This window comes from Salmo salar, chromosome ssa22 (genome assembly GCF_905237065.1).
Source record: "Salmo salar chromosome ssa22, Ssal_v3.1, whole genome shotgun sequence".
Classification (NCBI taxonomy): Eukaryota; Metazoa; Chordata; class Actinopteri; order Salmoniformes; family Salmonidae; genus Salmo; species Salmo salar.
Window position 1 is genome coordinate 15,156,343 of NC_059463.1, and position 19,974 is coordinate 15,176,316.

Below are 19,974 nucleotides of genomic sequence, written 5' to 3' on the forward strand. Positions count from 1 at the left end.
AGTACCGAAAGTACACAAACTATAGTACCGAACCGTTTTTCAGGTTCTAGTACTGAAAAAGTGCCGAAGTTTCGGTAAACCGTGCAACACTAATCTCTCTGGTGAAATGTGATATATTTTAGAGTGATCTAATGAAACAATGTAAGCTTCATCAACCATATATTTCCAGTCTCTAATAATCTGTGTATAGCTCAGTCAAAATTAGCTGACAAGTGGAATTATGACATTAAGTATTTAGTTTAGGGGAAATGTTAGGCTTAGGTAGAGACTGCCCAAAAGTCGTAACAAAGTAACAGACCGAGGACACAAAAGTGTAGAGCAAAGTAACAGTTCATGCAAATAATGTTTGCGTGACATCTCACGTTGTTCTTCTTTACCCCGCCCTTTTTTTTATGACGAAACGCACTCTCATTGGTCAGCGAGCTCGTGTTGTGAAAGCACACTTCCTTCTGTTGAATAAGCATGGAATGGGAATGTCTCTAACGCTCCCAAAGTAGTGAAATTTTTCATATTTTGTTGAAGGTCAGTTCACATGAAATTGATACCCAGCTGCATTACGATATAAGTATACTTTACTGGGTTTACTTGTTTTATATATTTTATATATATTTCGCTCACATGAGCCAATATGCTTGCTTCAGTTAGCTACTGTACTGTAGCTAGCTAACGTTAGCTAGTGGAACCTGGAATGTGAATAACATGGAATCCATGTCTGCAGGCTAGCTACTAGTTGTAAAGAAATGTCTACGGTAGTTGCTTGGTCACTTGGGTTAGCTAACATTAGCAGAATGTGTGTTGCAACCACCACTAACGTTAGTTCATTCATTGCCACTGCACATCATAGCTAGCTAACCACAGCTATGTATAGCTAACAGTCCCTCTGCACAACATCATCTAGATGTGGGGGAGAATCCTGAATCCTGTGGTGATTAGCAGAGTTCGTCCCACTTCGAGTTTCGAAGTCTCCTTACCATGCAGCTGAAGACTACAGAGTTCCAGTCCTTATTCAGTGATGGACTGAATGGCATAGCAGGTGAGAGCAGAAGCCAGGTCTACTCTATCACATTCTCATCAACTTTTACTTAGCTAGCTACCAACCAATTTATCTGGATCAAAGTCTAGATATTCATAACTGCCTTTCAAGGTCTGTGGCATGCAAATTCATTCGTAGCACTATTCAGAAGTTGATATTCTCAAGTAATGTTTTTATTCTTTAATTAGTGATGAGGCCAGGACTTGAGAAGCATGTTTGGATCCGAATGTATTAATCAGTGTGTCTACTTATTTGTAATTATAATTGGGTGATGCAGGGGCCAATGCATGTCAACAGTATAGATCTTATCAACTTATGTATATAGCCATGTCTGTCTTTCTCCATAGAGCTCTTTGAAAAGTACAAGTTTGAGCTGAGGATAGCAGGGGGTGCAGTGCGGGACCTCTTGTCTGGGAAACGGCCAGAGAATGTGGACTTGTGACCATGGCAACACTAGAGGATATGAAGAGCATGTTCCAGACTGCAGGGATCAGGAGGATCAACAATAAAGGGGAGAAGCATGGGACCATCACTGCCCGGGTAAGAGCATCCCAAGATTACTATGAAATCTGACCAGCTATACACAAATATTCCCTGCTTTTACAATCCAATTAAAGATACAGGATGTAAGACTGCTGTTGTAAAAGAAAGTTATGTTGCCTTTCACTAGCGACCTTTCTTTTTACACTCTGATTTTTCAATGATGGGAAAAATCACTTTCACACTACAGTCATTGTAGGTCAAATAATGCTTTACAGGAGGTGTGTATGCCTTTAAAAAACATATTTGTCTTTTCATCTCTAGCTTCACAACGAGAACTTTGAGGTGACCACACTGCAGGTGGATGTTCACTACAGACTGGCAGAAAGACGCAGAGACCTCGCCATCAACTCCATGTTTTTAGGTGTGTTTATAGTATATATTCACCTCTTCTGGCATTAATGTCAAACTTGACATTAGAAAATCAAAAAACATGTCTGTTTTGATTTCTGTCCAAACAGGGTTAGATTGGATTCTATATCAGCGTTTCTGAAAGTTTGGTTTGCGGACCTGTTAATGTATAATTATTTCATTAATTACTAGAATTGATTTGGCCAAGTGCAACTACGCTCTCAGTTCAGTGCGCTCTCTGCTTAGCAGCGGTCTCTGCTCAGTTTGGCAGCTGCGCGACTGGGAGAGGTGAGTGGGGAGATGCCCGTATGCTTTGCAGTTTACTGGATCTTTTTTCTGCAGTTTTCTTGAAGTTCACTCCGCGACCCACATGCTGCAGCTCTGTCGTTCAAGCCACTGACTTGTTATTCCCAATCGCCATCATGAAATGGGCTCAATCGTCATGAAATGCAAATACAGTGATGACTTTGTCTCTCTCATACAAACTTTGAGAAATAACGAGGAGCGACCACAATGTGTTTTGTGTGGGGAAGTGCTTAGTAATGAGTCTCTCAAAATGAACAAATTAATAAAACAACACGTCCTGACCAAACATTCAGGCACAACATGACGGTAAACCCAGGGAGTTCTTTCAGAACAGGGCAGAATGCTTCAGGAAACAGTGCTTCGAAAGTGGAAAAGTAAGTCAGCCAACAAGGCGTTATTGTTATTTTACAGGTGATGATGATGATGCTGTTAGTACTCCCTTATTTCTGCTATCTCTCAGTAGTAGATGTGAGATCCTCTTTCAAACAATCCCCTGGCCTTGTGACGTTACACAGCTATTAACGAACATTAGCCAAAGCAACCTAGCTAGCTACTTATAGTGCAACCCTAAGAAACAGTACAGATGAAGATTAAAAATGTAGGCCTACTGTACATTTTACTGTAGAAATTATTGTTGAAAACAAGTCTAAGCTTGAACTGTTGCTGTTAAATACAGTTAATAATTTTTATTCTGAACTGGAATAAACTGATTGAAGCAAGATGCTTTTTGAGGCAAACACACTGGCACAGTTCTGGGTTGCTCATCTACAGCAGGAAGCGATCTCCTGCCTGGCTGAGAAAGCAGTAGATGTTCTGATTCAGTGTGGCACCACATACAGTTGAAGTCGGAAGTTTACATACACTTAGGTTGGAGTCATTAAAACTTGTTTTTCAACCACTCCACAAATTTCTTGTTAACAAACTATAGTTTTGGCAAGTCAGTTAGGACATCTACTTTGTGCATGACACAAGTAATTCTTCCAACAATTGTTTACAGACAGATTATTTCACTTATAATTCAGTGGGTCAGAAGTTTACATACACTAAGTTGACTGTGCCTTTAAACAGTTTGGAAAATTCCTGAAAATGATGTAATGGCTTTAGAAGCTTCTGATAGGCTAATTGACATCATTTGAGTCAATAGGAGGTGTACCTGTGGATGTACTTCAAGGCCTACTTTCAAACTCAGTGCCTCTTTGCTTGACAAACGCAAGTATAAACACCATGGGACCACGCAGCCGTCATACCGCTCAGGAAAGAGACGCGTTCTGTCTCCTAGAAATGAACGTACTTTGGTGCGAAAAGGGCAAATCAATCCCAGAACAGTAAAAGACCTTGTGAAGATGCTGGAGGAAACGGGTACAAAGGTATCTATATCCACAGTAAAACAAGTCCTATATCGACATAACCTGAAAGGCCGCTCAGCAAGGAAGAAGCCACTGCTCAAGGTATTGGAGTGGCCATCACAAAGCCCTGATCTCAATCCTATAGAAAATTTGTGGGCAGAACTGAAAAAGCGTTTGCGAGCAAGGAGGCCTACAAACCTGACTGAGTTACACCACCTCTGTCAGGAGGAATGGGCCAAAATTCACCTAACTTTTTGTGGGAAGCTTGTGGAAGGCTACCCGAAACGTTTGACCCATGTTAAACAATTTCAAGGCAATGCTACCAAATACTAATTGAGTGTAAGTAAACGTCTGACTCACTGGGAATGTGATGCGAGAAATAAAAGCTGAAATAAATCATTCTCTCAATTATTATTCTGACATTTCACATTCTTAAAATAAAGTCGTGGTCCTAACTGACCTAAGACAGGGAATGTTTACTAGGATTAAATTTCAGGAATTGTGAAAAACTGATTTTAAATGTATTTGGCTAAGTTGTATGTAAACTTCCAACTTGAACTGTACCTATGCGAATCAGGGTTCTCAAGTACAGAAACAGTGTCAGTGCTGAGCGTGACTTCAGTGTTGCACTGTCAAATACTTAGCCCAGAATAGACCTGCTTGTTGAAAACTTCAACCAGCCACACACCTCTCATTAGGACTGTGTGTATGTGTGTGTTTTCTGGTCTACATCTGTGATGTGATCAATCAGTTTATTCCAGTTCAGAATAAGAAAATATGTATTTTAACAGCAACAGTTACAACCTAGACTTTCGATCAACAATAATTTATACAGTAATATGTACAGTAGGCCTGAATTTGTTATCTATACTGTTACTTAGGGTTGCATGATCAAAAAGCTTGTGTGTGTGTGTTCTGTTATACATCTGTGTGATGTCATCAATCTCTTTATTCCGGTTCAGAATGAAATAATTTCTTCAATTTTAACAGCAACAGTTCCAAGCTAGACAGATATGTAAGAGTGTTTTTAATGGGGGAAAATAAACGTGAAGACATTTATGAGTATTTCATTATTTGTTTTTGTTTATATTGCATATTTTCTAGGCATAAGGGCAATGAAATGTACCGATATTTACGTATAGTTGCATATTTTCCTAAGCTTGGGTCCCAGGAAAACACAATTTCTAATTTGGGTCCCAGGCTGAAAAAGTTTAAGAACCCCTGCTCTATATGATTATTTCCAAGGATATGAGGACCTCAAAATCCGAAAAGTTCGGTTTGTTGGCAGCGCTGAGCAAAAGATCCAGGAGGACTACTTGAGAATAAAACCTACCCCAACCAGAAACCGTGGATAAGTGGGAGCATTTGTGAGTAAGAGATTTAAGCGTGTTAATCCTCGCAAGGCGGCCTGCCCAGATGGTATCCCTAGCCTTGTTCTCAAAGCATGCGCAGACCAGCTGGCTGGTGTGTTTACAGATATAGTCAATCTCTCCCTATCCCAGTCTGTTGTCCCCACATTCTTCAAGATGGCCACCATTGTCCCTGTACCTAAGAAAGCCAAGGTAATTGAACTAAATGACTATTGTCCCATAGCACTCACCTCTGTCATCATGAAGTGCTTTGAAAGACTAGTCAAGGATCATATCACCTCCACCTTACCTGCCACCCTAGACCCACTTCAATTTGCTTACCGCCCCAATAGATCCACAGACGATGCAATCACCACCACACTGCCCTGTCCCATCTGGACAAGAGGCATACCGATATAAAAATGCTGTTCATTGACTATAGTTCTGCATTCAACACCATAGTATCCTCCAAGCTCACCATCAAGCTTGAGGCCCTGGGTTTGAACCCCACCCTGTGCAACTGGGTCCTGGACTTCCTGACGGGTCGTCCCCAGGTGGTGAAGGTAGAAAACAACACCTTCTCTTCGCTGATCCTCAACACTGGGGCCCCACAAGGGTGCGTGCTCAGCCCCCTCCTGTACTCCCTGTTCACCCATGACTGCATGGCCAAGCAAGCCTCCAACTCAATCATCAGGTTTGCAGACGACACAACAGTAGTAGGCATGATTACCAACAACGATGAGACAGCCTACAGGGAGGAGGTGAGGGCGCTGGGAGTGTGGTGCCAGGAAAATAACCTCTCTCTCAACATCAACAAAAGAAAGGAGATGACCGTGGACTTCAGGAAACAGCAGATGGAGCACCCCCCTATCCACATCGATGGGACCACAGTGGATAAGGTGGAAAGCTTCAAGTTTCTCGGCGTACACATCACTGACAAACTGAAATGGTCCACCCACACAGACAGTGTGGCAAAGAAGGCACAACAGTGCCTCTTTACCCTCAGGAGGCTGAAGGAATTTGACTTAACACCTAAAACCCTCACAAACTTTTACAGATGCACAATTGAGAGCATCCTGTCAGGCTGTATCAAACTTCCCGCACTCCTGGACACCTACAGCACCCGATGCCATAGGAAGGCCAAAAAGATCATCAAGGACATCAACCACCCGAGCCACTGCCTGTTCACCCTTCTATCATCCAGAAGGCGAGGTCAGTACAGGTGCATCAAAGCTGGGACTGAGAAACAGCTTCTATCTCAAGGCCATCAGACATCACTAGCAGATCAGAAGTGGCTGCCTATAGACATAGATTAGGAATCACTGGCCACTTTTAGAAATGGATCATTAGCCACTTTAATAATCTTTCTGTATCTAGCATTACTCATCTCATTTACTGCACTCCACATTATTCTACGGTATCTTAGTCACTTTAAAATTGGGTTTACATATTGCATCACCCATCTCACTTAGGTTGGAGTCATTTAAAACTTGTTTTTCAACCACTCCACACATTTCTTGTTAATAAACTATAGTTTTGGCAAGTCGGTTAGGACATCTACTTTGTGCATGACACAAGTCATTTTTCCAACATTTGTTTACAGACAGATTATTTTACTTATAATTCACTGTATCACAATTCCAGGGGGTCAGAAGTTTACATACACTAAGTTGACTGTGCCTTTAAACAGTTTGGAAAATTCCCGAAAATTATGTAATGGCTTTAGAAGCTTCTGATAGGCTAATTGACATCATTTGAGTCAATTAGAGGTGTACCTGTGGATGTAGTTTTGGGTGTATTTCAAGGCCTACCTTCAAACTCAGTGCCTCTTTGCTTGACATCATGGGAAAATCAAAAGAAATCAGCCAAGACCTCAGAAAAAAATTGGAGACAAGTCTGAAGGTACCACGTTCATCTGTACAAACAATAGTATGCAAGTATAAACACCATGGGACCACGCAGCCATCATACCACTCAGGAAGGAGACGCGTTCTGTCTCCTAGAGATGAACGTATTTTGGTGCAAAAAGTGCAAATCATTCCCAGAACAACAGCAAAGGACCTTGTGAATATGCTGGAGAAAACAGGTACAAAAGTATCTATATCCACAGTAAAACGAGTCCTATATTGACATAACCTGAAAGGCCGCTCAGCAAGGAAGAAGCCACTGCTCCACAACCGCCATAAAAATGCCAGACTACGGTTTGCAACTGCACATGGGGACAAAGATCATACTTTTTGGAGAAATGTCCTCTGGTCTGATGAAACAAAAATAGATCTGTTTGGCCATAATGACCATCATTATGTTTGGAGGAAAAAGGGGGAGGCTTGCAAGCCGAAGCACACCATCCCAACCGTGAAGCACGGGGATGGCAGAATCATGTTGTGGGGGTGCTTTGCTGCAGGACGGACTGGTGCACAAAATAGATGGCATCATGAGGCAGGAAAATGTTTTGGATATATTGAAGCAACATCAGTCAACACATCAGTCGGGAAGTTAATGCTTGGTCGCAAATGGGTCTTCCAAATAGACAATGACACCAAGCATACTTCCAAAGTTGTGGCAAAATAGCTTAAGGACAACAAAGTCAAGGTATTGGAGTGGCCATCACAAAGCCCTGACCTCAATCCTATATCTGTGGGCAGAACTGAAAACGCGTGTGCGAGCAAGGAGGCCTACAAACCTGACTCAGTTACACCACCTCTGTCAGGAGGAATGGGCCAGAATTCTCCCAACTTATTGTGGGAAGCTTGTGGAAGGCTACCCAAAACGTTTGACCCAAGTTAAACAATTTCAAGGCAGTGCTAGCGAGTACTAATTGAGGGAATGTAAATGTCTGACCCACTGGAAATAAAAGCTGAAATATATAATTTTCTCTACTAAATAAAGTGGTGATCCTAACTGACCTAAGACAGGGAATTTATACTAGGATTAAATGTCAGGAATTGTGAAAAACTAAGTTTAAATGTATTTGGCTAAGGTGTATGTAAACTTCTGACTTCAACTGTATATACTGTATTGTATTCTATACTATACTGCTGACTGTTAAACAGCCATCTCCAGCACATCAGAGGCTGCTGCCTATAGACATAGATTAGGAATCACTGGCCAGTTTAAGGAAATGAAACACTAGCCTCTTTAATAATGTCTCTGTATCTTGCGTTACTCATCTCATTTGTCTAAACTGTATTCTATACTATGCCACTGTATCTTAGTCCAATGCCGCTCTGACATATATGTGTATATTCTTAATCCATTCCTTACTTAGATTTACATGTATTTTGGGTATATGTTGTGAAACTGTTAAATATTACTTGTTAGATATTACTGTACTGTCGGAGCTAGAAGCACAAGCATTTCGCTAGACTTGCAATAACATCTGCTAAACACATGTATGTGACCAATAACATTTGATATGATTTGAATATTATGATACTTCAGGTAATGCAGAGTTGTCTGGGGTGTAAATGAGACAGGTGTTAATGTTGGACTTGGCTATGGCAATTAACAAATTATACTTTAGTATGCGAGGGTTTCTGTATGCCGTTTTTGTCCTTGTCAATATCTTCCGGTCTGCCCCCAGGTTTCGTGGTCGGTGTCAGTCAAGGCAGGCGAACATGACCCTGCACCCCTGGAGGTTATCTGGGAGAACGCCCGTAGTCTAGCAGCCATATCAGGGGAGCGCATCTGGGTTGAGCTGAAGAAGATGGTGTTAGACACCCATGCTGCTCACTCACTAGAGGTCATGTATGAGCTGGGCCTGGCTCAGTACATAGGTGAGGTAGAAAGCCCTGTTTCCTAGGAACTATGGTATGGGGAGATGTCAAATATATCAACAATCCTTACTCCAAAGGACCATTTTATGGATTATATGTATTTAAAGTTCCATAAAAGCCTGGCCTTTATTTGTTCTGGTTTTGTGAGGAATCACCCAAAACCATTATAGTAGTGCTGAGTAATTAGTGCTTTTTGAGGTTGTTTCAGTTAGATTATTTTCGATTTTGGTAACTTAAAAAAATATATATATATTTATATACACACACACATATTAAATGCATTATGACATTTTTTTTAATAGAAATTCCAAAGCCAAAAATAGTGAACATTCAATTACCAAAACATTGAAAATATTCCATTGTCTCTGTCAGGTCCACATTGGGTAGATATCAATACATAATAGGAAACTACTATGAAATAATACAATCTTTCAGATGTGTATATTACCTAGTCTATTTGACTTTATTATTTTTAATTCCTTAAAGTCATCATCTCATCTCTGCTCAGGCAGTAGCAGCCAGACAATGTCATCTCGTGCTCCACATACTGTGCTGTCTTTAGTCATCCAATTTAGCTAGGCTAGCCTTCCTATGCATGCTGCTGAGCTGTTTTACAAACCATTTTACTAGTTCTTCAAAGTAGATAAGGCATACTTTCATAAACTGTCTCTATCCCTTGCTCTTATCATTGTGTTGTGTACACTCCTCTCTCATGTGGTCTGTGTGTATCTAACAAGGCAGGCGTAAAATTGTATCCATCTTTGTCGAAACTGGAAACAACAGGTGCAATGGATTATGGTCATTTTTGTTCATTACCACGTTTCTGCGCTGAACTAGGTTGAATATTTGCTTAATGACAACTCCCTTTAGCCCAGCGCCCCACAAAATTAGACTTGATTTCTCCGGTGAAAGATTTAATTTCTCTACAGAAACGGCACGTTGGGTTTACAATTTTTTTTTTTTTTAAGAACTAAATGCAATTCAAGTAATTGAACCACTTCGGTCAATTAGTTGTTTAATAACCGAAACCCCCCCTGAAATGTTGGTTATTCGCTCAGCACTATTAAATAGCCTAAATGTTCAATCGGAGAAACCACGCTACACAAGCTGCTTTCACCCTAAAGCCATTTGAAGAGTCATTCTCAAAACAAAATAGAAAATTCCTGGATTAACTTTTATTTTTCCCCATACATTGTTATGGGGAGACCACCTTTTTCCCCATACATTGGTCAAAGAAGACCACCTTTCTGAGATATGATTATGGAACATTTAAACCAATCCCACATTACTCATTAGCCTTTCATTGATCTAATCTCACCAAGCACCATTGAGAATTGGCAAACTATCCAGTTTTCAGTTAGTCTTACTGACTAAATCCAAACTAAACCCTAAAGTATGCATGTAGGAGTCATGCAACCAATTACATAAAGCAAACCTCAAAGCACTATGTGTAGGTCGTCATGGTGACAGATCACTAGAAATGAGCTCAATTAGAGCATAGCTTTTTTTTTAGATGGTCCCATAATTATAGTTGTGTGAGTTATGCTTTTATTCCCAGGTTTACCTGCAGAGGGTGACGTGGAGGAGATGAAGCGGGTCTGGCAGCACGTGAAGGACCATTCTCCCAAGCCCATGACTTCCTGGTCAAACACAGACGAGACCTCCATAAATCGCAGGATGATCCCGACAGCATGAAGCCCTACACTGACTATATCATAGATGTAAGCACAGCCATTGCATAACAAAATGAGTTGCTGTAATGATACTAACTGTATTTAGAATTTTATGACTGTCAAGATGGTGTCCTTTTGGAACTGAGTTTGCCATGGATGGCCTAACCTGACAGCAGCACATGGTCTAGTAGATCATTTTAGGTATATTGTTTGCAGAGTTGAGAGGTGGATGCTCAAAGTAAAGTGTGTCAGCTGCTTAAGTACCAGGGTGAGGACAAGTTACTGGCAGAGATGAGCAGATTGTCCATTCCTCGCTTCCCCGCGCGTAGGCACGACTTGAGGAAGATGGGCATCACCTCTGGCAAGGAGATCGGCACTATCCTACAGAACCTACGAGACATGGAAAAGAAGAGATGAACAAAGCCGAGCTGCTTAGTCATGTCAACAAGACATGATCCCAGTGTGTGCAGGGCTGGAAGGGGGTGAGTGTGTGTGCGCACGGCCATTCTGCTGACTGAAATCTGTTGATTGCACTGGACCACAGTACTGTAAACGTCTGCAACCATCAGGCGTTACACCCACACACCTTTGAATGTTGGATATGAGAATGAGAGAGAAACCCTACATTTTTTTTTACAGCGTTGAAATGAACTAATTTATCCCAGTGCAGCACATAGAGTTTGGATATTTTGCTCTCAGCTGAACAACTGTCTATGAAAAAAAAAATCAGTTTGTAATCAACCAGAACCACTGCAATCTCTCAGCATCTGTGGCAGTATAGATACCGGAACCATTTGTATATTGCCTGCCCTGAAATGCCTTTGAGATTGGGCAATCTGGTGTTTAGTTTGGAGACAGTCAATAAGAGTAACTGAAAACTGGATAGTTTGCCCATTCTCAATGGTGCTTGGTGAGATTAGAGCAATGAAAGGCTAATGAGTAATGTGGGATTGGTTTAAATGTCCCATAATCATATCTCAGAAAGGCGGTCTTTGTGTCGCGAAAAACCCTGTTAATCCAGGAATTTTCCATTTTGTTTTGAGAATGACTCATCAAATGGCTTGAGGATGAAAGCAGCTTGTGTGTAGCGTGGTTTCTCTGATGAAATATTTAGGCTATTTAATGAAGGTTTTGGGTGATTCCTCATGAAACCAGGACAAAAAAAGACCATGATTTAGGAAGAATTGTTGACATATATTTGACATTTGTATCTAAAAGCATAAATGAGAAATAATGAATCAAAGTTGGCATATTTTTTACATTTTGGCCTTACCAAGGGTTATGGAATAACAAAGTTCCAGAGAGAGATCTCTGATACTGTTAGAGTTATTATAAATTATATACAGAGAAATTGGCATAGTAGGCAATGTAAGCAATCCAATCACTGGATTACCTTTTGCATCATTGCACATCCTGCAAATTACCAGCAAACGCAACCATTTTGAATCCATTTTAACATTCACTCTGGTTTTTAATGCTTACAAATGGGATTATAACTCTAGAAGTAGCAGAGATCCCACTCTGGAACTTTGATATGCCTGCAGAGTATATCATGGTCTACAATATATATAAAAAAATTGTCAAATAAAAAACAATTGTATATTTTCAATATGCATGTTTAGATTTTTCTATATTCATAAATGAATGTAAGAAATGTGTTAATGAAATCAAAATGCTACTGATATTACAGAGCAAGCGGTAAAGTTTCAGATGACGCCAGTGTTTTCTTTGTAGCACCTACAGACAGTGCTTAATTTGTAAAATCGGAAGGTCCCGGAACACACAGTGAGCGCGAGAAGAGGGGGGTATCCTGGGGGGGCTCTGAGGTACCAGAACACAATGAGAAAAACATTTTGTCAAACAACGTAGCAGCGTGGCAGACAGAGTAAACAGCCAAGTAGGCTATCCATGGTGGTGAAACGGACAGCACTCTCCAAGGTGCTGATTTAATTCAAAGCATTTTAGACGTTACTGCAGTATGCACACGTACTTTAGTATATTTGCGGGGCTTACACAAGTAAACATTTCTTAGCCTGATTTTCTAGACATGAATGTACAGCAACATTTTTAGACGACACTGAAAAAACGCCATATGCACACATATTCAGCTGTGGGGCTTACGAGACACACATTTCATATAATTTTAAGACCTCAATGTAGCAGGAGAACAAATCACAATATCGGAATATAACTTCGAATAAAATACATCAATGTAGGCTGCAGCAGAACACACACATGAGAATATATAGGCCTCCTGCCTATGTGATAATATGAAGCACATATTCAGATTACCTTCACAGTACAGAACAAGTTTGTAAAGAAAAAAATCCTACCTTAGTTTCCAAAACCTCCCACATTGACTCTCACCATGTCAAGTCCATTTAACTCATGAGAGTCAATTTCTTGCTCAAAGACATAAGCGGGCCTGTGGCTGTGACGTTTAGCCTCCTAAGGCTGTCCGGAAGACTGGCTGTAGAGTCTATTTTTTCATTTTGAGTGTTAACTATAACCTGGGTGTCCTCTTTAACCTTGTCTGAAAGGCTTGCTGCCACCAAATGTGCCTTGGTTCGGGCCTGTTTAAAAAACTTTTTTTCTGAGGGCTTTTTGTTGTTGTTTTGTTTGTTGTTTACGTCTATGGCATGGGATGTTAAATTACTGTACATTCCACCCACTCTTTTGCTACTTAATCCCTCCAGTCGTTTCTAGACCCAAACTCCCTACCTTTTTGCATGTTGTACAGCCCAACTTTGAATTCTGCTTGACAAGCCAGAGGTTATATGTTTGTTTGTTTGTTGTTGAACTTTAAATTGCACCTGCTCAGAGCACTTCGTCGGTGAATGCACTGCCCCCCAGCTTCCCGTCTCCCTCTGAGTCTGACTCGCTAGTAGGCTTACTAGCTAGTGGAGGTGCCAGTGGTGATACGCTGGCAGGATTAGTATCGCTGCTAGTATCGCCATCACGAACAGTTTGCCCCGTACTCCTCTCCTCCGGCACTGACAGTTCTCAGGCTCATTCCGGGTTTGATTCACCATCTTTCTCTAGATTTTTGGACTTGAAAAATGTCATCAAAATAGATTGCCTTTTCTTATCCATTTTTTTTTTTTTTTTACTTTCCCACGATTCAAATTCAGTAAGGAGATGACTAGCCTAGGTGATGTAATTACGTAGGGACCTCTTCACTAGCTGACCACCACTCCCCATAACCTCTATGTACAAATAAGAGAGCAGGTCTGGAATCAGTGTGGCAGGATAGGATGATTACACAGAAGCATCACCACGCTTTTACATGATGGTCTTTCTGGGGGGCGGGAGAGATAACAAGGAGGCAACTTGATTTAACGCTGATTGCTTTTATTACAACGTCTGTAGTGCGAAATGTTAAACAATTAATAAATCATGCCGCGCGAGGTACCAGATCCGGGCAAATAGGTGCCGGAACAAACAAAGAAAAATCTGATAGGTGCCGGATCCTGTCCTCAAATTAAGCACTGCCTACAGATGAAACATGGAGTCTTAAATGAGACCTTGGTAAGGCCAGTGGCAACCTGTCATTCAGGGATTTCCGATTTTGCATGTTATTTTGGCAGTAATACATGTCACATATCCGTTTGCAAACAAAAAATATATATCACTGAGTTAATAAAGCTGCATACAAACATGGTCTCATTTTTATTTTCTTGAGTAAGGCAGCTCCAAAATACAGGTGTTTCAGCCTAGCTCAGTGCTTTCTGTGGTGGTGGGGCAAGCCAGAAGAAAATACAGTGCGTTGCGCCGTGATTGGCTCAGTGTTCTGTCACTCATGGGAACACTACCTCACTGCCAAGTTTAAGGGTAGAGCTAGAAAAGTCAAGCCCCTTGGGTGCTGCCATAGAGTTATATTAGAAGTGGCCATCCAAGAAGGCTCAAGGTCATTGGCCACAGATAAAATTATGTCAAATCACATATCTACAGTAGCTTTGATTGGACATGTCAACATCATACTTTTAAAATCTTAGCTAGCAGTCATCATGAATCAAGTTGACAATCTACTGACAAATCCTTTTTAATCCTTGTCATACAGTTGAAGTCGGAAGTTTACATACACTTAGGTTGGAGTCATTAAAACTCATTTTTCAACCACTCCACAAAATTCTTGTTAACAAACTATAGTTTTGGCAAGTTGGTTAGGACATCTACTTTGTGCATGACACAAGTAATTTTCCAACAATTGTTTAAAGACAGATTGTTTCACTTATAATTCACTGTATCACAATTCCAGTGGGTCAGAAGTTTACATACACTAAGTTGACTGTGCCTTTAAACAGCTTGGAAAATTTCAGAAAATGATGTCATGGCTTTAGAAGCTTCTGATAGGCTAATTGACATAATTTGAGTCAATAGGAGGTGTACCTGTGGATGTATTTCAATGCCTACCTTCAAACGCAGTGCCTCTTTGCTTGACATCATGGGAAAATCTAAATAAAAGACCTCAGAAAAAAATTGTAGACCTCCACAAGTCTGGTTCATCCTTGGGAGCAATTTCCAAATGCCTGAAGGTACCACTTTCATCTTTGCAAACAATAGTATGCAAGTATAAACACCATGGGACGACGCAGCCGTCATACCGCTCAGGAAGGAGACGCGTTCTGTCTCCTAGAGATGAACGTACTTTGGTGCGAAAAGTGCAAATCAATCCCAGAACAACAGCAAAGGACCTTGTGAAGATGCTGGAGGAAACAGGTACAAAAGTATCTATATCCACAGTAAAACGAGTCCTATATCGACATAACCTGAAAGGCAGCTCAGTAAGTAAGAAGCCACTGCTCCAAAACCGCCATCATAAATAAGCCAGACTACAGTTTGCAACTGCACATGGGGACAAAGATCGTACTTTTTGGAGAAATGTCCTCTGGTCTGATGAAACAAAAATAGAACTGTTTGGCCATAATGACCATTGTTATGTTTGGAGGAAAAAGGGGGAAGCTTGCAAGCTGAAGAACACCATCCCAACCATGAAGCACGGGGGTGACAGCGTCATGTTGTGGTGGTGCTTTACTGCAGGAGGGACTGGTGCACTTCACAAAATAGATGGCATCATGAGGGAGAAATGATGTGGATATACTGAAGCAACATCTCAGACATCAGTCAGGAAGTTAAAGCTTGGTCACAAATGGGTCTTCCAAATGGACAATGACCCCAAGCATACTTCCAAAGTTGTGGCAAAATGGCTTAAGGACAACAAAGTCAAGGTATTGGAGTGGCCATCACAAAGCCCTGACCTCAATCCTATAGAAAATTTGTGGGCAGAACTGAAAAAGCGTGTGCTAGCAAGGATGCCTACAAACCTGACTCAGTTACACCAGCTCTGTCAAGAGGAATGGGCCAAAATTCACCCAACTTATTGTGGGAAGCTTATGGAAGGCTATCTGAAATGTTTGATCCAAGTTAAACAATTTCAAGGCAATGCTACCAAATACAAATTGAGTGTATGTAAACTTCTGACCCACTGGGAATGTGATGAAAGGAATAAAAGCTGAAATAAATCATTCTATCTAGTATTATTCTGACATTTCACATTCTTAAAATAAAGTGGTGATCCTAACTGACCTAATGCAGGGAATTTTTACTAGGATTAAATGTCAGGAATTGTGAAAAACTGAGTTTAAATGTATTTGGCTAAGGTGTATGTAAACTTCCAATTTCAACTGTATGAAGCGAAATAATGAAGAGAAATTATAGATAAAACAAATCGGTTCTCATCGGCCATTGGACATAAACATTACACAACAAGTTAGAAATCGCAAATTCAACAATGAGTGGTTTGGAAGGAATCAGTGTCAAACTGCAAGCATTGCAAAGCAATCATTAGCCTGCTATTCAGTGGAGTGACTGTGTGGTCCCAAGTCTAAGATTAAGGGTCTCTTTTCCTAGTTTAAAATGATATACATTCAACATTGGCCATGCTGTCAATGAAGCATGATTTGTGCCACGCTCAAAACTACTGTTAACTCGGAACTGTGAAATCAGACTTTACTGAGTTCAAGACAACTGGGACCTCGGGAAAAACGAGCTATAACTGGGAAAATACATTTTGAACTTTCATTCAACTACGAATAGTAAATTCGTAACTCGGGCATATTTCTAGAGCAGGCCTGGGCAATTCCAGTCCTTGGGGGCATGATTGGTGTCATGCTTTTCCCCATCCCTAGCAAACACACCTGATTTAAACTAATTGCATTTTTTACTGAAGATCATGATTAGTTCATTATTGGAGTTGGGTGTGTTAGCTGGGGCTAGGGTATAAGTGTGACACCAATCAGGCCCGCGAGGACTGAAGTTGCCCAGGCCTGTCTAGAGCTACCACCTAAAGATCACTGATGTCATCATGATTCTACCCCCCCCAAGTTCCCAGTTGTCTTGAAAGCACCATCAATCCAGAGAATGTCAGACTTTGATGACAAAATTTGATGACAACAAATTTCCCACAAAGGACCGCTGCACCACCTTCCTGTTCAAGTGAGCACAGCACAACAAGGTGAGTCCAAAATTGTCTCGTATGTTGCTGCATAAATTATGTAATATGCCAGGGAGAAATGTATACTGTAGCTAAGAAAGTAATACCAAGTGTATGTTGTGTAGTAAGCTGTTAGTTGCCCATGTGCCTCACCCTAATCATTTGGTCTATTTTCACCTCTTAATTTCACCTACTGTTCTGACCTGTTTTTGAGAAATGTAATCATTTAATATTATAAGAGCTTTCATTGTCTGCTTATATGCCCCCTTTATTTATCCTACTGTTCTGACTTGGTGTACAGGGAGAACTGTGTAAGAACGGCCCATGTTCTGAATTATGTTGCTGTACATTTCAATTGTGCCGAACAAATAGTTATATTGACTTCGTCCGTCCTAGCTTGCTCATTAATGTCATAATCGAAATTACGGATTGCCTCTTATCCACTTGTCGTCCCCTTATGCAATAGTTTGTAACGTGCATCTCAATTGTCAGTAGAAACCATATTTGTTTAAGCAAGTCAGCCATATAAGCTTTGTTTTTAAAAGGCAGTAAATGAGGCTGAATGAACTGTTTTGCTGCCAGACAAGGCTCCGCTGATAGCCAAAGCTCTGCTGATGGCCAGGTGTAGCAGTGGCTGTGTTGGGACCGCGTTATGTAGGCCCTAACAGTTTGTGGTCACCGTTATAGTGCAATTTAAAAAATAAAAAATGTATTTACACCACCAAGATTTACATGCTAAAATCGCCACTGGGTAATGCCAAATCAAATTTCATACATAACAACTTTTTAATTATTTATAAATTATGCTTTTAGCTACAAAAGTCAAGTAAGTGTGTGTGTGTGTGTGTGTGTGTGTGTGTGTGTGTGTGTGTGTGTGTGTGTGTGTGTGTGTGTGTGTGTGTGTTTTGTTGTTGACATTTTTGGAAATTTATAACAAAAAAATTGCTATCACATTTACGTAAGTATTCCGACCCTTTACTCAGTACTTTGTTGAAGCACCTTTTGCAGTGATTACAACCTCGAGTCTTCTTGGGTATGATGCTACAAGCTTGGCACACCTTTATTTGGGGAGTTTCTCCCATTTTTTGTCTGCAGATCCTCAAGCTCTGTCAGGTTGGATGGGGAGTGTCGCTGCACAGCTTTTTTCAGGTCCCATCAGTTGTTCGATCAGGTTCATGTCCGGGCTCTGGCTGGGCCACTCAAGGACATTCAGAGAAATGTTCTGAAGCCACTCGTGTTGTCTTGGCTGTGTGCTTAGGGTGGTTGTCCTCAAGGAAGGTAAACCTTCACCACAGTCTGAGGTCCTGAGAGCTTTGGAGTAGGTTTTCATCAAGGATATCTATGTACTTTGCTCCATTCATCTTTCCCTCGATCCTAACTAGTCTCCAGTCCTTGCTGCTGAAAAACATCCCCACAGAATGATGCTGCCACCACAATGCTTCCCCGTAGGAATGGTGCCAGGTTTCCTCCAGACGTGATGCTTGGCATTCAGGCCAAAGAGTTCAGTCTTGGATTCATCACACCAGAGAATCTTGTTTCTCATGGTCTGAGAGTCCTTTAGGTGCCTTTTGGCAAAGTCCAAGCGGGTTGTCATGTGCCTTTTACTGAGGAGTGGCTTCCGTATGGCCACTCTACATAAAGGCCTGATTGGTGGAGTGCTGCAGAGATGGTTGTCCTTCTGGAAAGTTCTCCCATCTCTGCAGAGGAACTCTGGAGCTCTGTCAGAGTGATCATCGGGTTGTTGGTCACCTCACTGACCAAGGCCTTTCTCACCTGATTGCTCAGTTTGGCCGGGCTGCCAGCTCAAGGAAGAGTCTTGGTGGTTCCAAACTTCTTCCATTTAAGAATGATGGAGGCAACTGTGTTCTTGGGGACCTTCAATACTGCATACGGACAATTCCTTCGACCTCATGGCTTGGTTTTGGCTCTGACATGCACTGTCAAATGTGGGACTGGTGTGTGCCTTTCCAAATCATGTCCAATCAGTTGAATTTACCACAGGTGAAACATCAAGGATGATCAATGGAAATAGGATGCATCTGAGCTCAATTTCGAGTCTCATCGCAAAGGGTCTGAATACTTATGTAAATAAGGTATTTCTGTTTTTTATTTTTAATAAATTTGCAAACATTTCTAAAAACCTGTTTTCGCTTGGTCATTATGGGGTATTGTGTGGAGATTGAGGAAAAACATGAATTTAATCCATTTTAGAGTAAGGCTCTAACATAACAAAATGTGGAAAAAGTAAAGGGGTCTGAATACAAATCCCCAAAATAATGACATTTCTTTGTCCTGGTTTCGCGAGGAATCACTCTTTTTTTATGGATAAAGCAGGTGTATAAAAAGTTACAAGCTAAAGGATGTTACTTTAGTGACCAAGAATAAATCCCAATTTTGACTAGAACAATTATTATTCTTAATTCTTAGTTTACCTCCCTATGCAGTTTACTGTGTAGCCTACCAGCCTACACAAGTAAATTAGTCATCATCATTCTTTTTTAACACTAATGCATGCCTTTTTATGCATTTTTGCAGTGAATCCTTAGTGCTGGTAGGCTATATTATTTTCAGATGTATTGCTTAATATATTTTTTATGGCTGAGTTGATAGAGCATGGCGCTTGCCACGCCAGGGTGTGAGTTAGATCTTTCGTACTGGGGGACCAGTACGAAAAAAAGGTATGAAAATCTATGCACTCACTTCTGTTAGTCGTTTTGCATAAGAGCGTCTGCTAAATGACTCAAATGTGAATGTATAGAAGGCGTCGTTTGGTTATTGTAAAGGTACAGAAGGGTAGCCCCTCCCTCCTGGGGCGCATCCGTAGATATAAATCCTTTGCCGCCGCTCCTCTATTCATTCACATCGTTGTGCGCAGTGGTGGCGCTATCCGTCTCCAAAGTTTTCCCGCGTCTACGCTTTCTACATCTTCACTTTCAACAATTGCACATTTACATAAACGTGTATTTCAGATGCATACATTTAGGCAGAGTTTGGTTCATGTTTGCTGTACTCGCCAATGTTTTAGCTGTAGCGGTACGTGGAAATTGGCATAGGTGCCAAATTGTTTTCGTTTTTATCAGTAAAACTGTGACATTTTGCTTCAAAGT

General features: G+C 41.0%; 1 pseudogene; it reads left to right on the top strand.

The window, feature by feature from the left end:
• The first annotated feature begins 898 nt into the window (after window positions 1-898).
• LOC106582780 (CCA tRNA nucleotidyltransferase 1, mitochondrial-like) lies at window positions 899-12,616 on the top strand (annotated as a pseudogene).
• The last annotated feature ends 7,358 nt before the right edge of the window (window positions 12,617-19,974 follow it).